The sequence below is a fragment of the Lepus europaeus genome, chromosome 4 (assembly GCF_033115175.1).
Source record: "Lepus europaeus isolate LE1 chromosome 4, mLepTim1.pri, whole genome shotgun sequence".
Taxonomy (NCBI): domain Eukaryota; kingdom Metazoa; phylum Chordata; class Mammalia; order Lagomorpha; family Leporidae; genus Lepus; species Lepus europaeus.
This window is the reverse complement of record NC_084830.1, coordinates 139,707,031-139,727,705: the sequence shown is the minus strand read 5'-3', so window position 1 is coordinate 139,727,705 and position 20,675 is coordinate 139,707,031. Positions and strand designations below refer to the sequence as shown.

At 49.8% G+C, this 20,675-nt stretch overlaps 1 protein-coding gene across 1 annotated transcript in view; it reads left to right on the top strand.

Moving 5' to 3' along the window:
* Positions 1-6,501: 6,501 nt before the first annotated feature.
* The window catches only part of CYSTM1 (cysteine rich transmembrane module containing 1), a 48,574-nt gene continuing 34,400 nt past the window's right edge, over positions 6,502-20,675 (top strand). The window contains exon 1 of the mRNA XM_062189026.1: positions 6,502-6,623. The gene's annotated coding sequence lies outside the window, so the exon portion shown is untranslated. The remainder of the gene's footprint in view (positions 6,624-20,675) is intronic.

Below are 20,675 nucleotides of genomic sequence, written 5' to 3'. Positions count from 1 at the left end.
ACAATCCCATGGCCACAGTCACACGTTCTGAGAAAAGCAAATGACCTGTCAATCTAAACGCCAGCTTTTCTTAGAACTCTTGAGAAAGAGCAAGTCTTTCTTTTGTCTGCTGTGAGAAGGTAATCATGACGCTCTCAGAGGGACAGCCTAAAGCGGAAGTGATAGAGGGAGAAGAGAGCCGACAGGGAGGAAAAGGAGAAGAGAGGTGATTTCTGCTGGCAGTGTTTGAGTGCCTAGATCCAGCTATGCCTGAAGCTCAGATTCACTCCTAGCTTTTCGGGTTCATTAACCTAAAAACATTCTCTCTCTCCCTCTTTCTTAATCTGATTTGCATAGTGCTTCAGCACTTGCAGCAGAAACACTTCAAATTGGGATTTGAATATGGAGAACAGAAAGAGGCAGAACTGGGGACTCATTGCTGAGGGGAGAAACAAAGCCTTGGACCATGGCCCAAAGCAAGCTAATGACTTAGCTTCTTTCTCCTTCACACACGCGGTGAAGCCCCTCAGAGTACCAGGCTAGAAAATGCTGGCAGAAGGGCAGTGTTTTTTCCTCATTTCTTTAGTACGCACACGTGAGAGAAGCTTCCGGCCATTCCTCCCTGGTTTGCGTCCACGTGCGCTGGCTGCCCTTTCACATCCGTGTCTTTGTGTGCCTCGATGGTGGAGGGGACGCTGAAGGAAGCCAGAGGCCGGGTCTCAGTGGACGTCTCCATCCTTGACGGAGGGGAGTTCGGCTGCTGTGGCCCACTGAGCCTGGCTGTGAGTTCCCAAGTCTATTCAGTCTGTGCAGCAGCTAGAGACCCCCCTCCAGCAGGGCGGCGATGGGCCTGTGCGTGGGGGCCCCGGTGCCCCATGGGTGCTGTGGTTGGGCAGCCCTTCCCTTTCTCAGGAGGGGTTGCTTCCAGTCCCTAGCAGCCCTTCTCTGTCCTTTGGAACTACATGTTTGCCATGGCCCTGCCCTGCCCTCTGACCCAGGCTGAACACTGCCGCCCAGTGACTTCACAAAACCCCGCATTCCAGGCCCGTTTCCCATTCAAGGACCCTCAGTGGCTCCCTATAGTTTTTGGTTTTGTTTTTTGTTTTTTTTTTGACAGGCAGAGTGGACAGTGAGAGAGGTAGAGACGGAGAGAAAGGTCTTCCTTTGCCGTTGGTTCACCCTCCAATGGCTGCTGCGGCCGGCGCGCTGCAACCAGCGTGCCACGCTGATCCGAAGGCAGGAGCCAGGTGCTTCTCCTGGTCTCCCATGGGGTGCAGGGCCCAAGCACTTGGGCCATCCTCCACTGCACTACCGGGCCACAGCAGAGAGCTGGCCTGGAAGAGGGGCAACCAGGACAGAATCCGGTGCCCTGACCGGGACTAGAACCCGGTGTGCTGGCACCACAGGCGGAGGATTAGCCTATTGAGCCGCGGCGCCGGCCCCCTATAGTTTTCATTCAGAATTATTCCTCTTCTGTTCAGCCCTTCGTGAAACTCACGCTAGGGACAGGCTTGAGTCACCACCTGGGATGCTGGCATCCCCAGTCAGAGTGCCTGGTTCGAGTCCCGGACAGTCCTGTCTTCTGACCCAGCTTCCTGCTTCTGTGCATCCTGCGGGGCAGTAGATGATGGCCCAGGCCACGGAGTCCTTGCCACAGACATGGCAGGCAGAGGTGAGTTTCAGGCTTCTGGTTTCAGCCTGGCTCAGCCTTGACTGTCGGAGGCATCTGGGGAGTGAACTAGCAGATGGAAGATCTGTCTCTGTCCCTCTGCCTTTCAAATGCAAAATTGGCAAAATAAATAAATAAAACTAATACTACTAACAACAGCTAATGGCTTGGTATGTCTGCTACGTGCCAGACACCGTGATTAGGTTTTCTCAGTTCATTCGCAAAATGACACTATAAAGCAGATACTAATCTTATCTCTGAGAAAACTAATACACAAAGAGGTTAATAGGGATAGAGTCCCACGGCGACTCTTGCATTCTGGAGTCAGACCCCATGGTCCTAACTGAAGAATTTTTTTCTCCAATGCTCTTCCACAACCTGCTCTGTCTCTTTTTCACTTCCCTCCACAATTTGCAGGCTCCCATAGTCTACTTGGGCTGGTGCTTTGGCCATATCCACCATTCTCTAATTTTATTGTCTTTGCTTATTTGTTTAATCATTCAATCATGCACTAGTTCAACAAAACATCCATGAGGCTGATCTATGCCAGATAATTTCATTGTTATCTTTTCTCATTCATTCAGCAAATATTTACTGAGTTCCTGCCCCAGGGCTCAGGTCCTCCCTCTGGCCCAGAATGCTCTCTTGCCCACTCCTTTTCCAAGTCCTGCCTATAATTCAAGGCTCTGTTCCAGACCCTCCCTCATATATCCCAATGCATCAGGCAATGCAGCTGGCACAGTGACCCCTTCCTTGAATTCTGAGGGCACAGAAAGGCATGACACAGTTTAACATTCAGTTTCACAGTGCCCTGGCAAGGTCTAATGTGGCCTCACCCTTAGCAGTCAGATGCCTGGAGGACCACACTGGATGCATGATCCTTTTATATCCATCACAGTGCTGAGAGCGCATTAAGCATCCAAGAAACATTCCTTCACCCAACTGTTCTGGGAACAGATGGGATACAATGAAAATAGGTTTTTTTTTTTTTTTAATATTTAATTATTTATTTGAAAGGCAGAGTTACAGAGAGACAGAAACAGAGAGAGGGCGAGACATTGAGATCTTGTACCAGCTAGTTTACTTCTCAAATAGCTGCAATGACCAGGGCCAGGCCAGGCTGAAGTCAGAAGCTTTTTCTGGTCTCCCACATGGGTGCAGGGGCCCAAGCACTTAGGCCATCTTGTGCTGCTTTCCCAGGCACATTAGCAGGGAGCTAGACTGGAAGTGGAGCAGCCAGGACTCGAGGCAGTGACTATGGGATGCCAGTGTTTATCTGCTATGCTACAATGCTGGCCCAGATATCTTTTTGAATAGCCCTTTAAAAAATATTATGAGGAGGGCCCAGTGCTGTGGCTTAGCAGATAAAGGTGCACTTGTAGTACCAGCATCTCATATAGGCACCGTGGGAGACTTAGAGGAAGCTCCTGGATCCTGGCTTCGTTTCTGTGGCCACTGCAGCTAATTGGGGAGTGAACCAGTGGATGGAAGACTTTCTCTCTCTCTCTCTCTGCCTCTGTATAACTCTGCCTTTCAAATAAAAAAGAAATCTTTTAAAACTACTATGTGGCTGGTGCCGTGGCTCAACAGGCTAATCCTCCACCTTGCGGCGCCGGCACACCGGGTTCTAGTCCCGGCTGGGGTGCCGGATTCTATCCCGGTTGCCCCTCTTCCAGGCCAGCTCTCTGCTATGGCCCGGGAAGGCAGTGGAGGATGGCCCAAGTGCTTGGGCCCTGCACCCGCATGGGAGACCAGGAGAAGCACCTGGCTCCTGGCTTCGGATCAGCACGATGCGCCGGCCACAGCAACCATTGGAGGATGAACCAACGGCAAAAAGGAAGACCTTTCTCTCTGTCTCTCTCTCACTATCTACTCAGGCTGTCAATAAATAAATAAATAAATAAATAAAACCACTATGAATCTAGATTCTCTTTTTTTGCCCTGTAATTCCCCTAAAGTTTATGATAGCCTAGTGACATAGTAAGCCTGACGTTCAAAGAATGTGGGAAACTTGCCCAACTTGACAAAATGGATAAATCCCAGGGCCCAGGCGCCCACATGCTGCACCGCTCTGCCTCCACAACCCTGGAATGGTTCTCTTGAGTGAATGAATGTTGAAAATTCATTGCGACTTCTGCGGTTGTTGGACTTTCACAGAAAATATGCTTTCCAGGGGTTTGTACTCAGACATTTTTCTTTAATATATTTATATATTTTTAATTTGAGTGAGAACTCCCATCCTTAGTTCACTTCCCACATGCCCACAATGGGTGGGGATGGACCAAGACCAAAGCTGGGAGAGTGAGGAACATCAGCCAGGTCTCCCACATGGGTGGCATGCACCCAACTACTTGAGCTGTCGCCACAGCTTTCCACAGTCTGCATTAGCAGGAAACTGGATCAAAAGTGGAGCTGAGACTGGAACTAAAGCACTCCAAGTGTGGGATGTGGGCCTCTCAACTGATGGGCCACATGGCCACTCCAGATATTTTTCTTTATTCCTGGTAAAGGAAACAGACTGCTCTTGTGAAGGAACTTGATGAAACTCCAGGAATCTCTACATATGGCCAGCTGCTTAGCCCTAGGATGTGAGGTCAAAATCTGACAGCCATGTGGGGTGGAGACACAGAAATCATCCATCCACTGGTTCACTCCCCACATGTCTGCAATAACCAGGGCTAGGCCAGGCTGAAGCCAGGAGCCTGGAATTGTATCTGGATGTCCGACATGAGTGGCAAGGATCCAAGTACTTGAGACGTCATTTGCTGCTTCCCAAGGTGCACACTGGCAGCAAGTGGAGGAGCCAGGACTCAAGCCAGGCCATCTATTATGGGACATGGGCATCCCACGCAGTGATTTAGTTGCTGTACGATGCCCCTGCCCCTGAACCCCTGAGTTTTTACCAGCATGACAGCACTCCTTCCTCACCAATGGAGGTAAGGATGGGGGTGAGGCATGTGCTGGACCTACCAGCTCAGCAAAAGGGGAGCGGTCAGGGCCGTACTGAGAAGTCTTAGCATCACGTCCCCTCTAGCACACTCCTGTGTGTCCTAGCTGCCGCTCAGCTTTCCTCCCTTCCAGAGCCATCACCGCAATCTTGTACCCCATCTTCACCTTGCTCTGTCTGAATTACAGGCCCACCTTGTACCAGGGGCCTGCCCAACCTTTCAGCCCAAAGCCTTAGAGTCTCGGGCACTGGCAGAGGGCAGTCACGGATGTACCCATTGCTGCTCTTCCCTCTCAGTCTGCAAAGGCTGACCTTTGCCCCTGAAGGCCCAAAGATGGTTTTTGGGGACGGCAAGGAGGACCTTCAGTGCTCAGAGGCTGACACACTCTGCTGCCCTTCCGTGCCAGCCTCTGAAGCACCTGGGAGAGGTCAGCAGCGCCCCGCTCTGCCCCCTGCGGGTTCCTGTGCCTCCACCTCACTCTGTAGCCTCTCCGCCTCCCTCCCCCGATGCTCTTGCAGCTCTCCCTGCGGCCCTTGCAACCTTACAACCCCCTCCCAAATGCTGCCCACTTCTGCTTGCTTTCCAGCTACTCCCGTATTCCCTGGACCCCTCAAACCACATTCAGGCCCAAGCCCATCCCTCTGCCTCTCCCTGGCCTCTGGTTGGAGCTCTCCTCACATGGGCCAAACATTCCAGCTCCGGTGGCCTCCAGCCTGGCCCAACTTTGCTCCTCCGGAGCTGGGCTCACAGTTTTAATCTTTCCTCCACTTGACATGGCTCCTTCCGTCCGAAGCCATGCTCCTTCTCTACACAACTTCTTCATAACTGTCTTCTTTCCCATTTATATGCTATTTTTTTTAAAGATTTATTTATTTGTTTGAAAGGCCAAGTTACAGAGAGGCAAAGGCAGAGGCAGAGAGAAAGAGAGAGAGGTCTTCCATCTGCTGGTTCACTCCCCAAATGGCTGCAGTGGCTGGACCTGGGCCCATCCAAAGCCAGGGGCCTGGAGCTTCCTCCAGGTCTCCCATGTGGGTGCAGGGGCCCAAGGACTTGGGCCATCATCCACTGCTTTCCCAAGCACATTAGCAGGAAACTGAATCAAAAGTGGAGTAGCCAAGACTCAAACTGGTCCCCACATGGGACGCTGGCACTGCAGCCGATGCCTTTACCTGATATGCCAAAGTGCTGGCTCCTATGCTATTTCTTTTTAAAAAATAAATGTATACAAGTCAAAAAGTTCCACTTAAATAATAAACAGCACAAATGGTACCTATCAGACACACTGCCCATACACAGACCTCCAGGGTCATGTCTCTACCAGCCTGGCATTGTCCATTGCCTGGCATCCAGTGCTGGTATTAAAGTAGCTTTCTGATCCAAGATCCCACATTCTGAGAGGGAAAGACAACATACATGAAAACGTCACAGCGGTGCAGGGAGTAGGGGAGTAAAACAGCTGGATCTCGGCAGGAAGGGAAGGCCGGAGGTAGGCACTGGCTCGCACAGCGAGGCCACCCTGAGGAGTTAAAATTTCACTGTGAAGCCGCCGATCTATCTGGGAAGACTGGAGAGTCACAGAGGTGTAGGCATAGCGTTAGAGCACATGGCCTGCGAGCCACGCACTGGTCGGGCCCGCAGGGACACAGGCGCTGCCTTCCGGGCATCGACAAAGAACCGATCCAGCCTGAGGGGCGTGCTTGTTGGAATCTCGGGTTTCCGTCGCAGCTCCGACGCCAGGGCAGCGAAGCCAGAGACAATCTGGCGTTCGCGCAGCGCTGACAGCCGCCGAGCAGTCCCCAGGGCGCCCGGCGGCCGGGGGGCGGGGCTTGTACTGTGACACCGCCCCACGCCTCGCCCCGCCCCGCGCGCGTTGCCAGGGTGATCAGGTGACTCGGGGCGCGCGGCGCTCCGGGCGGCCGTGACGTCAGACGAGCGGAGGCTCTTCACCAGCGAGCGGCAGGTGCGGCGCGTTCAGTGCCGCCTCGCACGGTCTCCTCCGGTGCCCAGCCCGCTGGAAGAGAGGAGAGGTGAGGCGCGGCGGACCCCGGCCCAGCCAAGCCCGGACGAGGGAGGGGCGAGGCGCGGACACGGCGCATCTCGGGCTGCTGCTCCTCCGAGGGCGCCCCGAGAGCCGGCGGGCGCGGGGGCTCCGGCTGAGGCGCGCGGTCCCTGCTGCGGGACCCGGCGGCAGCCTGCCCTGTGCCCACCGGGCGGCCCACGACTGTTCTGGGGCTCTCCGCGGTGGGCTGAGGGGCTCCGGGCTCCTGCGGGTCTCGCGTCGGGAGGACTCGGCGGGCTCGGAGCGGGGTTCGCCCCACCCGGTCTCGGGAGACGTCCGCGGGAGGCTTGGGCTGCGGTTTTCCAGGCGTTGCTCTAAGTGCTCCAAGCTGGGCCTGCTGGGGGTAGGAGGCCGAGCGGGGACGGACTGGCCTCGGGGAGCAGAACCGGGCTCTCGGTGGCCTCGGGTGGCCGAGAAGGCGTTGCGGGCGGAGGGATCCTGGCAGCTGTTGCGAGCGAAGACCGGGATCCGAGTAGACCTGTTGGGGGAGGTGAAATCTGAGCGCCGTCCGGAGGGGTGGGAGTCAACCTCGGCGGGGGTGTGGGGGGGGACGGAGCTGGAGGAGTCGGGGGAGGGAAGGGGCCAGGCGCCTTGCGCTGGGGTAGAAGGAAAACGGTTTGGTAACTAATTGGACTTCGTGCTGCGGCTGTGTGGGGAAAGTTTGGAGAATTGTTAGCGCCGATTGGGAAAAACTGCTGAGTGCCCAGCTGAGGCAGCTTGTGCCGTGGGGAGCCATTGAAACGGCGACGGGAAGCGGGCTGGGGGGACGCTGAGGAAGCTGATGTGACAATCCGGAAAAGAGGTGACAACACTTGAACTCTTGTCTAATGACATTCTTGGAACCCTGCTTATGAAATATTGATAACAAACAGGGTGGGGGCACAGGCAACCAGGTGCGGTAACACCTCAGCCATTGTTAACAGAGTTTTTAAAGACGCCTTCTTGTAGGAGAAAGGGCACAGCCCACAGCAGCGCATTTTCATGGATCTCATTTGACTGGATTTAATGACCAGCTGGGGGCTGGGCTGTGAGGAGGTGGTAATGTCGATAGTTCTGGCTCTTGAGAGGTTTGCCTGCCTCACAAACACTGCCTCTCCCTAGGGTGAAATCCAAACCCCAAGAGACTGGAGACTGTTAGGAGGTTCAGTGGAAGGAAGTTACGAAGGAGAATTGCACTCAGACTGTGAATATGGGGCCCTGGGTAATCTGAAAGAAGTTTCCTACTTGTTAGTTGTGGAACAAAGATCTCCAGCCCCTAGTGGGCTTCTCAGTGTAACGCGAGAGGTTAATTGACCGTTTCGTCTTAATTCCGTGAGCAGCAGAAAAAGATACTTTGTTATATCTAAGGAAGAATTTGGTGACTCAGGATTTTTCCCGGCTCTGAAGTCTATGGATGCTGTCACCAAAAAGTAGCCACACACCGACCCATTTCATTCTGAAATTGAGCCACTTCTGTTGCCTGGGAGGAAGTGAGATGGATGAACCTTCCCATCAACAGGTTTTGTATTTGTTTGACTCCAGAAAACAGAATTGGACCTCCAGGGATCCTGTACATTAAAAGACAGTTCAGGGAATTGCTAAGAGCTCTGGAGGGTGGACACAGCTGGCTTGTTCGGGAGTGTAGAAGCCACTCAAGGGATCCAGAGTGGTGGGGCCTGGGAAAGCAAGCTTGCCGTCAGAAGAGCGAAGTCCTTCTCTGGAAAGGAGGCCCGGTGATTCCCCCCTCTGGATTCCTGTAGGGCTGGATATAGGACAGTAATTTTAAGGCACTTTGAAGGAACCTGTTCAGATTAAGAATCACTGGAAATGAGATGTTTTGGCCACATTGTTTTTGAAACTGTTAACCATTTTCTAAGCCGTTTTTATATTTGAACTGGCCAACTAATTAAGCTTCCCTGGGAAAGAGTCCACCCCTTCCTCCCCCAGATACAATAATATGTGCTGTCAGGGCGGTTAAGTAGGCCAAGAGTTTTTGGAAATTTTCCGTTTTCGTTCACCCCTCCTACCCCACAAGTTTTCCCATTGGTAGAGAACTTAAGACTTCCCTGTAAGGAAAGAAAAAAAAAAATGGTGTTTACCTAAACAGAAACCATGATAAACACTGGGCTAGCCTTTAACAGAAATGCTGTTCCTTAAGGGAAACTGGGCAGAGGTAAGAGGCAGGCAGGCTGTGGCCAAGCCTTTGTCACCCAAGGCCCTGGGCAATGCACTCCTTTCTTGGCACTGAAACATTCCTCAACCTTGAACCAAATAATGACCAGTGCCCCCTTCACAGAGACTCCAAGGAGAATTAAGGAGAGACTTAGAAGAAATTTGAGCTCTTCCAAAGTAGCATATTTTCGTTCTTGGATGAATAGTATATTTTAACATATCGTGAAATACACAAAATGGAAGTGTAAGCTTTTGTGAAAGCCTTGTTCAAAGTCTAAGGCCTTTCTGCTCCCCCCCCCCCCCCCAGTATGTGGGCTTGGTTACCAGTCTGTAATCAAGAGTGGGAGGCCTGAGGCTAAGTATGTGTTTGTATTTCATGTGTAAATAAGCTCAGATTCTTCATTACCCTTTATTCTTTCACTGTGCACCTGTCTTGGCTTTTAGAATGAGTGTCATAAACGAGTGACCGGAGGCTGTGGAACTAGCCGCCTTCAACCCAGCATCATTTTAACAGCAAGAGTGTTGCTGGAAAGTCTCAGCCTCAAAGAAGTGAGTTAAGTCTGAAGGAGACAAGTGGATAATAGTATTGAATTGGAGTGAAATAGTTAGTGCTTTCAGTTTCCCTGTCCTAGGCCAGGCCAGCAGCCTTGCTGCAAAGTCTAGTAGAGATTCAAGTGCTGGCTAATGTGCCCAGGGACTCCGTGGAGCTACAGCACCCGTGCCTTACACTTCTGACATGCGCTAGCTGGGAATGACTCTGTCACCAGAGAGAACTTTTAAAAGAAGCTTCTGTTTACCTCAGGCTGAGCTGCGTGCTGTGCTCCAGACCTCCAAGCTCCTGTCATTTGGCCAAGGCTACTAATTGGCTTGGCTGTGAGATGGGAGTCAGCAATTAAAAGGCAGCAGTACAGAGGCAGAGCCTTAGACGTGGGTTGTTCTCACAGCCTCGCGCAACCAGAAAGGTTCACACCACTTTGGGTGGTCAACAGAAAGGGCTGTTCAGAATGAAGTGAGCTTGGGATGATGTCCTCCTAGTTTTTAGGAGAAATTTGTGGAATATTAGAACAGACAGTCCACCATTTACAGTACTTCAATGTAGAGCTTTTCGACTTTATAGGGGTGCAGAAGCCTTATCTGTACAACCATTCTGTTTGGAACTTTAAGTACATTATTCGTGAGGGCCAGTGTTGTGGTATAGTAGGTAAAGCCACCTCTTGTGACAGTAGCATCCTGCTTGGGTACTAGTTCATATCCCAGCTGCTCCACTTCTGATCCAGCTCCCTGCTGTTGGCCTGGGAAAATCAGTGGAAGATGGCCCAAATATCTGGGCCCCTGACAGCCATGTGAAAGACCTGGATAAAACTAGCTTTGGCCTAGCCATTATGGCCATCTGGGAATGAACCAGCAGATGGAGATCGATCTTTCTCTCTAACTGACATTGAAGTAAATAAATAAATCATTAAAAAAAATATTCAGTAAGTTAACATGAGATATTCAACACTTAACTATAAAATGGGCTTTGTATTAGGTGATTCTGCCCTACTGTAGGAAAATGAAGTGTTCTGAGCATGTTTAAGGTTACTAGGATAGACTGATATTCCTTGTTTTTTCTTTTTTTAGAATTGTTTATTTGTTTGTTTGAAAGAGATTTTCCATCTGTTGGTTTACTCCCCAAATGCCTGTAAGAGCCAGAGTTGGGCCAGGCTGAAGCCAAGAGTCTGGAACTCAGTCGAGGTCTCACACTTGAGTGGCAGGAACCCACACACTTGAGCCATCACTTCTGCCTCCCCAGGATGTGTATTAACAGGAAGTTGCTTTGTCAGGGGTAACTGGGGCTCAAATTCAGGCACTCTGATATGGGATGCAGGCATTTCTTTTTTAAAGATTTATTTATTTGAGCAGGGAACTGGATTGGAAGTGGAGCAACTGGGACTTGAACTGGAGCCCATATGGGATGCCAGTGCTGCAGGCTGGGGTTTAACCTGCTGTGCCACAGTGCTGGCCCTGGTTGCAGGCATCTTAACCACTGTGCTGAACACCTAGCTCCAGGTTAGGTGTATTCAGTGTACCTTTGTCTTACAATATTGTAAATTTACCTTAGGTTTGTTGGGACAAAATCTCATTGTAAGCAGAGGAACATCTGTACTAGTCACATACTCAAAGCCAGGTCTAGAAAACTGGATGAGTCTCACATCTAAAGCAAGCGAGACAAATTGTTTGACTCCAGTGTCTGGGCAACAAACTAGTGTGATGACTTTGCCATAAACAAGGGGGGACTTAGATTTTTTTGGCTTAAGGGAGTGTTGGTAGTCATGGTGGGGAGAGGGGAGAGGGCAGGGATCTAGTTCCATATGATTCGTGCTAGAGAGCTTTGGCCCAGAAAACACATCATAACTGAAAACCGCATAGACAAGATCAGTGTTCAGAAAATGGTAGAGATAGCAAACACATGCTAGATTTCTGCCACATTTATTTTTTAAAAGAGTACAGAGAAGCCCAGCGACGTGGCTCAACAGGCTAATCCTCCGCCTAGTAGTGCCGGCACACCGGGTTCTAGTCCCAGTCGGGGCACCGGATTCTGTCCCAGTTGCCCCTCTTCCAGGCCAGCTCTCTGCTATGGCCCGGGAGTGCAGTGGAGGATGGCCCAAGTGCTTGGGCCCTGCACCCCATGGGAGACCAGGAGAAGCACCTGGCTCCTGCCTTCAGATCAGCGCTGTGTGCTGGCTGCAGCGCGCCGGCCGCGGCAGCCATTGGAGGGTAAACCAACAGCCAAGGAAGACCTTTCTCTCTGTCTCTCTCTCTTACTGTCCACTCTGTCAAAAATAAAAAAATAAAAATAAAAGAGTACAGGCCGGCGCCGCGGCTCACTAGGCTAATCCTCCGCCTTGCGGCGCCGGCACACCGGGTTCTAGTCCCGGTCGGGGCACCGATCCTGTCCCGGTTGCCCCTCTTCCAGGCCAGCTCTCTGCTGTGACCAGGGAGTGCAGTGGAGGATGGCCCAAGTCTTTGGGTCCTGCACCCTATGGGAGACCAGGAGAAGCACCTGGCTCCTGCCATCGGATCAGCGCGGTGCGCCAGTCACAGCGTGCCAGCCGCGGCAGCCATTGGAGGGTGAACCAACGGCAAAGGAAGACCTTTCTCTCTGTCTCTCTCTCTCTCACTATCCACTCTGCCTGTCAAAAAATAAAAATAAAAAATAAAAGAGTACAGAGAGAGGGAGACGCACACAGACATACACACGCACACAGAGATAGCGCAACGCTGACCATCTTTTGCAACCTTCCCTGGTGCATCAGCAGGAAGCTAGATCAGAAGTGGAACAGCTGGGACTCCACCCAGCACTCAGATTTGGGATGCATGCTTCACAACTGATGGCTGAACCTGCTGTGTCACAGTGCCAGTTTTGCCACATAAATTTTAATGCTGCACACAGTGCTTTGCCAGTCAGCTTTCAGTGTCAGGATCAATGGAGAGAAGAAATGTGAAGGAGGGGACATCTGTAGGAATGTGTGTATCTCCTGAGTCCTTATCATTAAGCCTTATACTTAGTGCTTTCCTTCTGCCACTTGCTTCCTGAATACTTCAGACTCTGCCTTCCCAACCCCAGCCTTTCCTTCCCAACAAAACACTTTTCTAAAGCCAGTCAAGTATCTGATCCCAGTTTCTGATCCCAGTTTCCTATGGCTTGGCTGACTCTGTTGAACTAATTCTTGGTGATCTTTATTGTCTGTTGGTGGAGATATGAGAATCACCAGTGAGGGGTGGTTGAATTTAACATGAGGGGGTGGAAACCCTGTTATTTTTCACACGTTGTGTCCCATGTGCACCATTTTTGTCTTGTCTGTATGCCATCTGTAGTGTTATTTAACCAACATTTTTTCTTTAAGCTGACCTTTTAAAAAAACTCAAAAAATTATTTAAAAGAAGCATTGTATCATTGCCTTAAATTGAAAATTACTGTGTTACCCGCTACAAATAGAAGGTAAATGTAAAAAGACATGGCTATTAAAATGTAGTTTTTTGATACTCATTCCTCAAATCATGGTATGTGTTTGATTTCATTCAGAGATGTGAGTCACTAATAGTGAGTTTTACAGGCGACTGTGGTTGAGTGATAGGAGTGGTTTGGGGTAGGCAGGCCTTTGGAAAGTCCTGTAAATCCTGTCCTAAAATTCACATTGCTCTATTACAGAATCTAGAAAGGCCACAGAATGAAGAATCTAAGCGCTAACCAGAAATAAGTGCAATGCAAAACCACTGGTGTTTTGATACAAAGTTTGCCAAAATGAGGCTGAGTGGTGGTGAGGCTGGGAACTGTATTAAATTCTAGGCCCTTTGCCAGAGGCCTGCCTTCATTGATGCCGTGTTACAATGTTCTTTCTGTGCCAGTGTGATCCTGGGAAACGAGTTTTCTCTTAAGAGAGGTGGTATTTTTTAAACTCTTCAGTACCCTGAACTACTTTGAACCCTTGTTTTTTCACAGTGGATGCCTTTCTGTAGATGTTATGCATGGCAGAAATATGAAATTATCTATAGCGTTTGTGTTTCCTAATCATTATCCATAAAGCCTTTTTCTTTAAAAATCCGGTGTAAACAAAAGAGAGGTGAGCTGCCTGGGGTCTTTTGGGGTGCTGTGCATGGCAGGCCTCAGTGGTGCCTGCTGATTGGAAGCAAGATTGGCTGCTGCCTGCTCACCGCCATCCCCGAAGTACTGGCTGGGCTGCTGCTCCCTCAGAGGGTCAGGAGGCTGCGCTGTCACAGTGGAGTGAAGCCTGGGCTGGCTTGCTGCATTCCTCAGGAGCCGGGAGTGCTTAGTGAAATTGCCAGTGCGCTAACCTGTGCAGGCCTTTTCCTAAGCCTGCAAGGTTTCCATTTGCCCACAAGCCTAATCTAACGCCCTGGGAGGCAGGCAGATCCTGGCTCTCTGGGGCTTTGCTGGTGGGAGACCTGGCCTGGGAAGTGGCCACGCCAGGCTTACTGGGAGAGATACACCTAGCCCTTTCTAGTGTGTCCTCTCAACTGGGCAGGGGCAGAGTTCTCCCTCCTTCCTCCTTTTCCTCTTCTTCCTTCCTTCCTTTATTTCTTTTTCTTTTCTTCTCCTCTCCCCGCCCCCCTCCTAACATCTCCCTTCATTCCCCCGGCTCACTTCTTGTGTTAGCAGCTTTTCTCTTGCTGTCTCCCTTCTGTCCACTGCAGCCCTCTTTTGATCGTTTCTTCCTGGGCCTCATTTGCTGCGTCTTCTCCCTTTGAGGGCTGAGTGTTTGCACTTTGAGCTACTGTTCTGTCCTGGGTGTGCCAGTGACTAGATGTGATTCAGAGGTCCCAGCCTTTGTTCTGGAGCTGACCTCCCCTTCTCCACTGCTCACAGTCCTTGTGTGAGGCTGCGCGTGCCTCACCCCCAGGTGGGGTTCCCAGCAGTGTGGGGAGGCCGTGTAGTCCAGATTTGCTGGCAATACTGGGGACTGGCAGATGGGAACTGAGGTCTTCCCTTGGAGACTTCTAGAAGCTGAGATGAGTCCTGCATCCAGGCGTATTTTTCCAGAGGACTGTATGTGATGAATGAAAGCAGGAGAAGGGACCCATGGTGAGGTTGACCTGGACCATGCGACTACTTGCACCTGTGGATCCTGTCTTAGAGCTGAGTTTCTTTTCAGGTGACAACTAGAGCAAATTCTGTTCCCAGCATAGTATGGTTTTAAAAAGCATCTAAAAACATGGCTTTACTGCTCAGTGAGTTAAGAAATGCATTATTTCCTCCTCAAAGTCATGGGACAGGACTGGCTTGTGATGCAGTGGATTAAGCCACTGCTTGCCACACTGCCATCTGGTATCAGAGTACTGGTTGGAGTCCCAGCTGTTTCTCCTCTTCTTCTTCTTCTGCTTCTGCTGCTGCTTCTTCTTCTTCTTCTTCTGCTTCTGCTTCTGCTTCTGCTTCTGCTTCTTCTGCTTCTGCTGCTTCTTCTTCTGCTTCTTCTTCTTCTGCTGCTGCTGCTTCTGCTCCTTCTGCTCCTCCTGCTCCTCCTTCTCCTTCTTCTCCTTCTCCTCCTCCTCCCTCCTCCCTCCTCCCTTCCTTCTTTCTTCTTTCTTCCTTCTTCCTTCTTTCTTATTCTTTTTTGACAGGCAGAGTGGATAGTGAGAGAGAGAGACAGAGAGAAAGGTCTTCCTTTGCCGTTGCTTCACCCTCCAATGGCTGCTGCGGCCGGCGCATCTCGCTGATCTGAAGCCAGGAGCCAGGTGCTTCTCCAGGTCTCCCATGCAGGTGCAGGGCCCAAACACTTGGGCCATCCTGCACTGCCTTTCTGGGCCATAGCAGAGAGCTGGCCTGGAAGAGGGGCAACCGGAATAGAATCCAGTGCCCCAACCGGGACTAGAACCCAGTGTGCCAGCGCCACAGGGCAGAGGATTAGCCTGTTAAGTAAGCCCAAGCTGTTTCACTTCTTATCAAGCTCCCTGTCATGCTTCTAGAAAGGCAGTGAATGATCCAATTACTTGGGCCCTGTCAGAGACCCAGTTGGAGTTCCTGGCTTCAGCCTGGCTGAACTTAGCTGTTGCAGTCATTTGGAGAGTGAACCAGTAAGTGAAAGATTGATCCTATGTGTGTGTGCCTCCCTCTCTCTCTCTCTTGCTCTGCCTTGGAAATAAATAAACAAATAAACCTTAAAAAAGTCATGTAACTTTTCCCAAAGATGATCAGCAAGGGTTTTAATTTTGCTTGATAACTGTGACATGTAGAAAAAAGTCAGGCTGCAGAGGCTGGACCTAGGCTGATCTGAAGCCAGGAGCCAGGAGCTTCTTCCAGGTCTCCCACGTGGGTGCAGGGGCCCAAGCATTCAGGCCATCTTCTACTGCTTTCCCAGGCCAAAGCAGGGAGCTGGATTAGAAGTGTAGCAGCTGGGACTTGAACCGGTGCCCATGTGGGATGCCGGTGCTTCAGGTGGCAGCTTTTACCTGCTGCGCCACAGTGTTGGCCTCATAAAGCTCTATTTTTAAACCAAAGAGGGTACTTGAGTACACCAGTTTGCAGTTTGTTTTTTTCTATTACATTGGCATGTATCTGTATCAACACTTGTAGTTCTACCCCATTCTCTTTTTTTTTTTTTTTTTAAGATATATTTATTTGATGGAGTTATGGAGCCAGTGCTGTGGCATAGCTAGTAAAGCTGCTGCCTCCAGTGCCAGCATCGCATATGGGCGCTGGTTCAAGTCCTGGCTGCTCCACTTCTGATCCAGCTCTTTGCTATGGCTTAGGAAAGCAGTAGAAGTTGGCCCAAGTCCTTGGGCCCCTGTACCCACGTGGGAGACCCAGAAGAAGCTCCTGGCTTTGGATCAGGATGGCTCTGGCCATTGTGGCCAATTGGGGAGTGAACCTGGCAGATGGAAGACCTCTCCCTCCCTCCCTCCCTACCTCCTTCCCTCCCTACCTCTCCTCTCTGTGTAGCTCTGACTTTCAAATAAACGAACAAATCTTAAAAAAAAAAAAAAAAGTCAAAGAGAGAGTGAGAGACAGAGATCTTTGATCTACTGGTTGACTCCCCATATGGGAGTTAATAGCCAGCACTGGGTGAGACTGAAGCCAGAAGCATCTAGGTCTCCGATGTGGCTGGCATGGGCCCAAACCCTTGGGCTGTCTTCCACTACTTTTCCCAGGCCATTAACAGGGAACTGGATCAGAAGTGGAACAGATGGGACACGAAGTAGTACCCATATGGGGTGCAGGTGTGACAGGCAGCAGCTTTACCCACAATGCCACAATGCTGGCCCCTATCTCATTTTTTCTTAAGGATCACATAGCAGCAGTTCTGTGGTTTGGAAATACCATGGTTCATTTAACTATTCCCATATTGGTGGACATTTAGGATATATATATATAGGATATATATATATATATCCATACTATGTGTATGTTATGTAGCAATTCTAAACAAATACTAATTTATTTAAAATATTTGAGATGTAGAGTTACAGAAAGAGAAAGACAGAGAGAAAGGTCTTGTATCTGCTGATTCACTCCCGAAATGGCTGCAACCGCTCGAGATGAGCCATTCCAAAGCCAGGAGCCAGGAGCTTCTTCTGGGGCTCCCACATTGGTACAGGGGCCCAAGCACTTGGGTTATCCTCTGTTCTTTCCTGGGCCATAGCAGAGAGCTGGATAGAAAGAGGAGTAGCCAGGATATGAACCAGCTCCCATTTGGGATGCTGGTGCCACGGGAGTAGCTTAGCTCACTATACCACAGTACTGGCCCCAAACAAATACTATTAATGCCCATGTGTGGATAAAGAGTTTTCTTTTTTGTATGCTGGCACTAGTATTAAATGTAGCATCATGTATTTGTAGAATGAATTCCTAAATGTAGGTTGCTGATTGAAAAAATAATGTATTTATTTGAGGTTTTAATTTAAATTTCTCTGTCCATATTAGAAAGTTTATGAAGCCGGCGCCGCGGCTCACTAGGCTAATCCTCCGCCTTGCGGCGCCGGCACACTGGGTTCTAGTCCCGGTCGGGGCACCGATCCTGTCCCGGTTGCCCCTCTTCCAGGCCAGCTCTCTGCTGTGGCCAGGGAGTGCAGTGGAGGATGGCCCAAGTGCTTGGGCCCTGCACCCCATGGGAGACCAGGAGAAGCACCTGGCTCCTGCCATCGGATCAGCGTGGTGCACCGGCTGCAGCGCGCCTACTGCGGCTGCCATTGGAGGGTGAACCAATGGCAAAAAGGAAGACCTTTCTCTCTGTCTCTCTCTCTAACTGTCCACTCTGCCTGTCAAAAAAAAAAAAAAAGTTTATGAAAAAAAATCATGGATCATTTGTAAAAAGAAAGTATATTTCTTCTAAACCCTGGGGAGGAATGGAATACCAGTGCCTAGGTGACTAAGGGTAGGCCCTTGTAGATGCTGGTATTTTCAGGTAAATAAAATCCAGTAATGCTTTTTCCAAAGATTGTTTAGTAAATTAAAAAAATATATTTTAAAGACAGATTTATATATATATATAGAGAGAGAGAGATCTTCCATCTGCTGGTTCACTTCCCTTATGGCCACAGTAGCCAGGGCTGGTTTGGCTAAAGTCAGGAGCCTGAAACCACGTGGGTAGCAGGGATCCAGTCACTTGGGCCATCTTCTTTTGCTTTCTAAGGCATGTTACCAGGGATCTGGAACAGGAGTGGAGCAACCACTCAAACCAGCACTCATATGTGATGCTGTTTTCACAGGTGGTGGCTTAACCTGCTATGCCACAATGCCAGCCTAGTAAATATTATGTCTTAGAAAAAGGTCCTGGATCCAGCGAGAAGTAGTTTGTAGAAAGCTTGTTTTTTTTTTCTTTGACAGGCAGACTGGATAGTGAGAGAGAGAGACAGAGAGAAAGGTCTTCCTTTTTGCCGTTGGTTCACCCTCCAATGGCCGCTGCGGCCGGCGCATCTCGCTGATCCGAAGCCAGGAGCCAGGTGCTTCTCCTGGTCTCCCATGGGGTGCAGGGCCCAAGCACCTGGGCCATCCTCCACTGCCTTCCCGGGCCACAGCAGAGAGCTGACCTGGAAGAGGGGCAACCGGGACAGAATCCGGCGCCCCAACCGGGACTAGAACCTGGTGTTCCGGCACCACAAGGCGGAGGTTTAGCCTGTTAAGCCACAGCGCCAGCCAATTTGTAGAAAGCTTAATGCAAAAAGATTGAATAGGTAGTATGTTAAACTTTGTTGAAGTTAACTTTTCTGGATTCACTCTGAAAGTATCCAGGTCTGAAAGAATGCAAAAATACACCTGCTGGAGCCAATGTTGTGATGCTGTGGTAAAGCCACTGCCTGCAATGCTGCCTTCCCATATGGGCCCCAGTTGGACTCCTGCTAATGGCACTGCAAGATGGCCCAAGTGTTTGGGTCCCTGCCACCCACATGGGAGACCCAGATAAAGCTCCTGGCTTCAGCCTGCTCCAGCACTGGCCATCCTGGCCATCTGTGGAGTGAACCAGCAAATGAAAGATTTCTTTCTCTTTCTCTGTAACTCTTTCAAAATAAATAAATAAATCTCAAAAAGCACCTACTAAGTTTAATATTGGAAGGAGGTAAGATTGCTTTATAGCCATATTTTCTTATACTTCTGCACTACCGTGAGTAATTAGTGTATGACTTTAGACTTTGCTGTTCCTGAGCTAGTCTCTCAGGGCAAGTTGAGAGTACTGCATTATCTTAATGTTGAGGAGAGTGGCTTAGAGCAGATGGCATTAGGAAGCCTTGCTGTGAAGTAGTTTATAGGGTTTGTTTCAGCCCCCTATTTTCTCAGTTGGAAAAGCAAAGAATATAAGACCATCTCTTTAGCCGGCGCCTGGGCTCAATAGGCTAATCCTCCGCCTTGCAGCGCTGGCACACCGGGTTCTAGTCCTGGTCAGGGCACCGGATTCTGTCCCGGTTGCTCCTCTTCCAGGCCAGCTCTCTGCTATGGCCCGGGAGTGCAGTGGAGGATGGCCCAAGTGCTTGCGCCCTGCACCCCATGGGAGACTAGGAGAAGCACCTGGCTCCTGGCTTCGGATCAGCATGCTGCTCTGGCCATTGGAGGGTGAACCAACGGCAAAGGAAAACCTAAACCTTTCTCTCTGTCTCTCTCTCTCACTGTCCACTCTGCCTGTCAAAAAAAAAAAAAAAGTAGAGAATGACTATAGAACAAGAAGATGTAATGATCCTAAAAGTCAACTGTTAGAAAGGCTTTTTATGAACTGACGCTTTGACCTCAGTCACAGGGAACCAGTTTGGTGCCTTAAATGTTCTTTCTCTGAGATTTATCACAGATTGTTGCCTCTGATTATAGAAGGAATGTTGGAATAATCTGAATTTCCATTTACACTTAGCTTTCAATGTAATCGTCACTGGATTTTAGAAGCTTCCTCTGGTTTCCCAGACCAGTGAGTTGTCTCTGCTTTGAGCTCACAGTGCACTGTGCTTCTCTTAGATTGGTTTTGTAGTTGCTGATGTTAATGTCTCTTTACCAGGCTGAAGGAGAACTGTCTCTTGCCTTCCATTATCTTGGTAGTGCCTGGAACCATGAGTGCTGAGTTATAGTCAATGCTCCTGGAAGCATTTATGAAACAAGCAAATGATTGCATGAATGGAATAAGCTAACATGTCAGTGTCAATTTTTTTAAGGTTTATTTTTTTAAGGTTTATTTATTTATTTGAAAGAGTTACACAGAGAGAGAAGGAGAGACAGAGAGAGGTCTTCCATCTGCTGGTTCACTCCCCAATTGGCCGCAATGGCTGGAGCAGTGCTGATCCAAAGCCAGGAACCAGGAGCTTCTTTTGGGTCTCTCACATGGGTGCAGGGGCCCAAGGAGTTGGGCCATCTTCCACTGCTTTCCCAGGCCATAGCAGTGAGCTGGATCGGAAGTGGAACCGCTGGGACTTGAACTGGTGCCCATATGGGATGACAACACTGCAGGCAGCGGCTTTTCCCGCTATGCCACAGCTCTGGCCCTGTGAGTGTTAAATTTAATGAAAACCAGAGATAATATGGCAACACAAAACCAGTAATTCTAAAGCTTTTCTTTTCTTTTCAAGATTTATTTATTTATTTGAGAGGCAGAGGCAGAGAGAGAGATCTTCCATCTGCTGATTAACTCCCCAGATGGCTTCAATGGCTGGAGTTGGGCCCATCTGAAACAGGGAGGTGGATTGGAAGTGGAGCAGTCAGGACTCGAACCAGTGTCCACATGGGATGCTGGCACCAGAAGTGGCAGCTTTACCCACTATGCCACAGCGCCGATCCCTCTAAAGCTTTTCTTAACCCAACAAACAAAATTATGAGTGAGATTCAAGGAAACTTGAGGGACCTAAAATATAAAGCACTCTGTTTACAAAGTTCCTGTAAAAAGGCCATCTAATCAGAGTT